The sequence below is a fragment of the Cervus canadensis genome, chromosome X (assembly GCF_019320065.1).
Source record: "Cervus canadensis isolate Bull #8, Minnesota chromosome X, ASM1932006v1, whole genome shotgun sequence".
Classification (NCBI taxonomy): domain Eukaryota; kingdom Metazoa; phylum Chordata; class Mammalia; order Artiodactyla; family Cervidae; genus Cervus; species Cervus canadensis.
The window spans coordinates 143795517-143801514 of NC_057419.1; positions in this window are offsets into that span (position 1 = coordinate 143795517).

Below are 5998 nucleotides of genomic sequence, written 5' to 3' on the forward strand. Positions count from 1 at the left end.
TGCCCTTGCACAGCCTTGCTGTTACATTCCTGGCTTCAAGTGGCACTACCCCATGAAGGAGCAGGCTGCGGGAGTGTGTCAGACATGCCCAGGGGGGCCTTCCTGGGGTCAGCTCCGCTAGAATCTTTCCGCTCGAGCTAGGCCCAAGGCCCCCAGGCGAGGAGGTGCGGACCGGCTGTCTCCACACTGCCAAGGCCTAGAGGCATGGGGGATCTGTCAGAGGGAAGGGAAGTGCAACTGGACTGATGGTCAAGCCTTTCGTCGCCCAGCAGTCCCAGCGCACCCTGGGGAGAAAGAGGCCCACCGTGTTCCTAGGTCGGGCCTGCCCCCTTCACCCAAGTCTGTGCTGCTGGGGGAGCCAAGGAGGTAGCTGAAAGGCTTAGGCTCAGCAGAGCTCTCAGAAGGGGCAGGGGGCTGGAACAGATGTGTGCATGTGGTTCTGCCTTTCCCTGTGAGTGTGGGTACCCTAGCTGTTCCCCAGGCTGAGGGGAAAGAGCCCTGAGAGAAGACCACCCTGAAGCGCTTTTCTCCCGGGCCTCGAAGCAGAGTGTGCGAGATGCGGGGAAAGCGTGCCTCCTCCATGGAAGAAGAAGCAGCTGGCCGGCGCGTGTTTGCAAGCAGCCTTTGGACAGCACCGGGGAAGTATGCCTTCGGGAGAAGGCCAGTTCTGCCCAGAGGACTGACATGCCAGGGTCAGAGCACAAAATGCCCCTGCCCTTGCTCAGCCTTGCTGTTACATGCCTGGATTCAAGTGGGACTGCCCCATGAAGGAGCAGCCTGCAGGAGTGTGTCAGACATGCCCAGGGGGGCCCTCCTGGGGTCAGCTCTGCTAGGGCCTTTCCACTTGAGCTAGGCCCCAGGCTTCCTAGGAGAGGAGGTGCGGACCGGCTGTCTCCACACTGCCAAGACCTAGAGGCATGGTGGCTCTGTCAGAGGGCAGGGAATAGCAACCAGAGGGATGTTCAAGTCCTTGGTCGCACAGCAGCCTCAGCGCACCATGGAGAGAAAGAGGCCCACTGTGCATCTATGTCGGTTCTGCCCCTTGACTCACAGGCTTTGCTGCCTGGGTAGCCAAGGAGGTTCCTGACAGACTCTGGCTCACCAGAGCTCTTGAAGGTGCAGGGGGCTGAAAGAGACTTGTGCATGTGGTTCTGCCATTGCCTGTGAGTGTAGGTCCCCTATCTCGCCCCCAGGCTTACGGGCAAGGGCCCTGAGAGAAGACCACCCCGAAGCGCTTTTCTCGCAGGCCTGGTCGTATAGTGCTCGGGTAGCGGGGAAACCCTGCTTCCTTCAGGGAATAAGCAGCAGCCAACCGGCGAGTGCTGGCCAACCTGCATTTGGAAGCAACCGGGGAGGTCTTCCAGCGGGAGAAGGCCAGTTCTGCTCAGAGGCCCGAAATGCCAGAGTCAGAGCCCAGCATGGCCCCTGCCCTTGGCCAGCCTTGCCAATACATTCCTGGCTTCACGTGGTACTGCCCCCTGAATGGGCAGGCTGCGGGAGTGTGTCAGACATGCCCGGGAGCCTTCCTGGCGTCATCTCCGCTAGTATCTTTCAACTCAGACCAGGCCCCAGACCTCCTGGGAGAGGAGGTGCGAACCCAGTGTCTCCACACTGCCAAGGCCTAGAGCCGTGAGGGCTCTGTCAGAGGAAAGGCAGGAGCAACTGGAGGGATGTTCAAGCCCTTGCTCGCCCAGCACCCTTAGCGCACCATGGAGAGAAATTGGCCCAGTGTGCCCCTACGTCGGGTCTGCCCCTTCACACACAGGCTGTGCTGCTGGGGAGCCAAGGAGGTTCCTGATAGGCTCTGACCCTCCAGAGCTCTCTGAAGGTGCAGGGGGCTGGAACAGACGTGTGCATGTGGTTCTTTCTTTGCCTGGGTGTGTGGGTTCCCTAGCTCACCCCCAGGCTCAGGGGCAAGGGCCCTTAGAGAAGACCACCCCGAAGCACTTTTCTCCCCGGCCTGGAAGCAGAGTGCACGGGATGCAGGAAAACTGGGCCTCCTTCAGGGAAGAAGGTGCAGCCAACTGGCGAGTGCTTGCAAACCGGCCTTTGGATGGCATCGGGGAGGTCTTCCAGCAGGAGAAGGCCAGTTCTGCTCAGAGGCCCGAAATGCCAGAGTCAGAGCCCAGCTAGCCCCCTGCCCTTGGCCAGCCTTGCCAAGACATTCTTGGCTTCAGGTGGAACATCCCCCGAACTAGTAAGCTGCGGGAGTGTATCAGACATGCCCAAGGGGCCTTCCTGGGTTCAGCTACGCAAGTGCCTTTCCACTCAAGCTAGGCCCCAGGCCTCCTTAGAGAGGAGTTGCAGACCGGGTGTCTCCACACTGGCAAGACCTAGAGCCTCGGGGGCTCTGTCAGAGGGATGGGAAGAACAACAGGATGGACGTTCAAGCCCTCGCTCGCCCAGCAGGCCCAGCGCACCATGAAGAGAAGGAGGCCCACTCTGCCCCCAGGTCGGCTCTGCCCCTTCACGGAAGGCAGTGCTGCTGGGGGAGCCAAGGAGTTTCCTAACAGACTTAGGCTCACAAGAGGTCTCTGAAGGTGCAGGGGGCTGGAAGAGACGTGTGCATGTGCTTCTGCCTTTGCTTGTGAGTGTGGGTCCCCGAGCTCATCCCCAGCCTCAGGGGAAGGAGTCCTGAGAGAAGACCTTCCCGAAGCACTTTTCTACCTGGCCTGGAAGCAGAGAGCGTGGGATGCGGGGAAAGAGAGCCTCCTCCAGGGAAGGAGCTGCAGCCAGCCAGCGAGTGTTTGCAAACCGGCCTTTTTAAGGCACCCGGGAGGTGTGCCAGCGGGAGAACACCAGTTCTGCTAAGAGGACCGAAATTCCAGAGTCAGAGCCCAGCATTCTCCCTGCCCTTGGCCAGCCTTGCAAAGACCTTCTGAGCTTCAAGTGGTACTGCCCCCTGAAGGGCCAGGCTGCGGGAGTGTGTCAAATATGCCCGGAAACCTTCCTGGGATCAGCTCCACCAGTGCCTTTCCACTCGAACTAGGCCCCAGGCCTCCTTTGAGTGGAGCTGAGGACCGGTTGTCTCCACACTGCCAATGCCTAGAGCTGTGAGGTCTCTGTCAGAGGGAATGGAGCAGCAACTAGACGGATGTTCAAGCTCTTGCTCACCCAGCAGCCTCAGCGCACCATGGAGAGAAAGAGGCCCACTGTGCCCCTAGTTCGGGTCTGCCCCTTCACACACAGGCTGTGCTTCTGGGGGAGCCAAGGAGGTTCCTGACAGACTCTGGCTCACCAGAGCTCTCTGAAGCTACAGGGAGCTGGAACAGACATGTGCATGTGGTTCTGCCTTTGCCTGGGTGTGTGGGTCCCCTAGCTCGTCCCCAGGCTCAGGGGCAAGAGCCCTGAGAGAAGACCTCACGGAAACGCTTTTGTCCTGGGCCTGAAGGAGAGTGTGCGCGATGCGGGGAAAGTGGGCCTGCTTCAGGGAAGAAGCGGCAGCCACCCGGCGAGTGTTTGCACACCCATATTTGGAAGGAACAGGGGAGGTCTTCCAGCGGAAACACACCAGTTCTGCTCAGAGGCCCGAAATGCCAGAGTCAGAGCGGAGCATATCCTCTGTCCTTTGCCAGCCTTGCAGAGATTGCTGGCCTCAAGTTGTACTGCCCATGAAGGAGCAGGCTGCAGGAGTGTGTCAGGCATTCCTGGGCGCCTTACTGGGGTCAGCTCCGCTATTGCCTCTCCACGCCATCTAGGCCCCAGGCCTACTTGGAGAGGAGGCGCGGACTGGTTGTCTCCAAACTGCCAAGTGCTAGAGAAATGGGAGCTCAGTCAGAGGCAGGGGAAGAGCCACTGGATGGATTTTCAAGCTCTTGCCAGGCCAAGCAGCCTCTGCACACCACGGAGAGAAAGAGGCCCACTGTGCCCCTAGGCCAGGTACGCACGTTCACACACAGGCTCTGTGTCTGTAGGAGCCAAGGATGTGCCTGATAGGCTTATGCTCACTAGAGCTCTCTGACTGGGCACTTTACTGGGGTCAGCTCAGGTATTGCCTTTCCACATGACTAAGCCCCAGGTCTACTTCTGAGGAGGCGCAGACCGGTTGTCTCCAAACTATGCAGGGCTAGAGCAATAGGAGCTATATCAGAGGTAAGGGAAGAGCAAATGGATGGATTTTCAAGCTCTTGCTAGGCCGAGCAGCCTCAGGTCTCCGCAGAGAGAAACAGGTGACCTGTGCCCCTAGGTCGGGTATGCAGGTTGACACGCAGGTTGTCACACAGGGTGTGTCTCTGTTGGAGCCAAGAATGTTCCTGACACACTTAGGCTCACCAGAGCTCTCCTACTGAGCAAAGCAGATGGAACAGACGTGTGGATGTGTTTCTGCCTTCTCCTGTTCGTGTGGGTGCCATACCTCCGCTGCAGGCTCAGGGTAAACAGCCCCTGAGAAAAGACCTCCAAGAAGCGCTTTACCTGAAGGCAGGGAAGCAGAGTTCCCAGAATGCGAGGAAAGCGAGCCTCCTTCTGAAGAGAGGAGGCAGCAACCGTCGTGTGTTTGCAAGCCTGTATTTGCAAGGAACGTATTAGCTTCTAGAATGGGAGACCTCCAGATCTGCTCAGAGGACTAAAATTCCAGAGTTAGGGCTGAGCATCTCCCCTTCCCTTTGTGAGGCTTGCAAAGGTATTCCTCACTTATACCGGTACTTCTCATGAAGGAGTAGGATGGGGGAGTGTGTCAGACATGACTGTGTGCCTTACTGGGGTTAGCTCCACTATTGCCTTTCCACTCGAACTAGCCCCAAGTCCTACTTGGAGAGGGGGATGGGCCTGGTTTCTCCAAACTGTCACGGGCTAAAACAATGGTATCTCTGTCAGAGGCAAGGGAAGAGCAATTGGACGGATTTTCAAGCTGTTGCTAGGCCACACAGCTTCAGCGCCCCATGCAGAGAAACAGGAGTCCTGTGCCCCTATGTTGGCTAGGCAGGTTCACACAGAGGGTTTGTCTCTGCAGGACCCAGAAAGTTCCTGACAGACTTAGGCTCACTAGAGCTCTCCTACAGAGGAAAGGGGATTGAACAGACGTGTGGATGTGTTTCTACCTTTCCATTTGAGTGTGGGTCCCCTACCTTGACCCCAGGCCCAGGGGTCAACAGCCCCTGAGAAAAGACCTCCAAGAAACACTTTCCCGGAAGGCAGGGAAGCGAACTTCCCAGAATGCGGGGAAAGTGAGCCTCCTTTGGGGAAGAAGAGGCAGCCAACTGGCAAGTGCTTGCAAGCCTGTATTTGGAAGGAAAGAGTTAGCTTATACAATGGGAGACCCTATAGATCTGCTCAGATGACCAATATTCCAGAGTCAGGGCCAAGCATCTCCCCTGCCCTTTGCAAGCCTTGCAAAGACATTCTTAGCTCATACTGGTACTGCCCATGACAGAGCAGGCTGCGGCAGTGTGTCAGACATGACTAGGCGCCTTACTGGCATCAGCTCTGCTATTGCTTTTCCACTGGAACTAGTCCCCAGGCCTACTTAGAGAAGGATTGGGCCCCAGTTGTCTCCAAACTGCCAAGGGCTAGAGCAATGGGAGCTCTGTCAGAGGTAAGGGAAGAGCAATTGGATGGATTTGCAAGCTGTTGCTAGGTCGCACAGCTCAGTGCCCTGCAGAAGGAAACAGGCGCCCTGTGCTCCTAGGCCCAGTATGCAGGTTCACACACAGGGTGTGTCTCCACTGGAGCCAAGAATGTTCCTGACAGACTTCGGTTCACTAGAGCTCTCCTACAGAGCAAAGACATATGTTTGTGCTTTTGCCTTTCCCTGTGAATGTGGGTCCCCAACCTTGTCCCAAGTCTCAAGGTAATAAGCCCCTGGGAAAGACCTCCAAGAAGCGCTTTTTCCACAGGCAGGGAAGTAGAGTTTGCAGGATATGGGGAAAGCGAGCCTCCTTCAGGGAAGAAGAGTCAGCCAACCAACGTGTGTTTGCAAGCCTGTATTTGGAAGGAAAGGGTTAGCTTCTACAACGGGAAACCTACAGATCTGCTCAGAGGACCAAAATTGCAGAGTCAG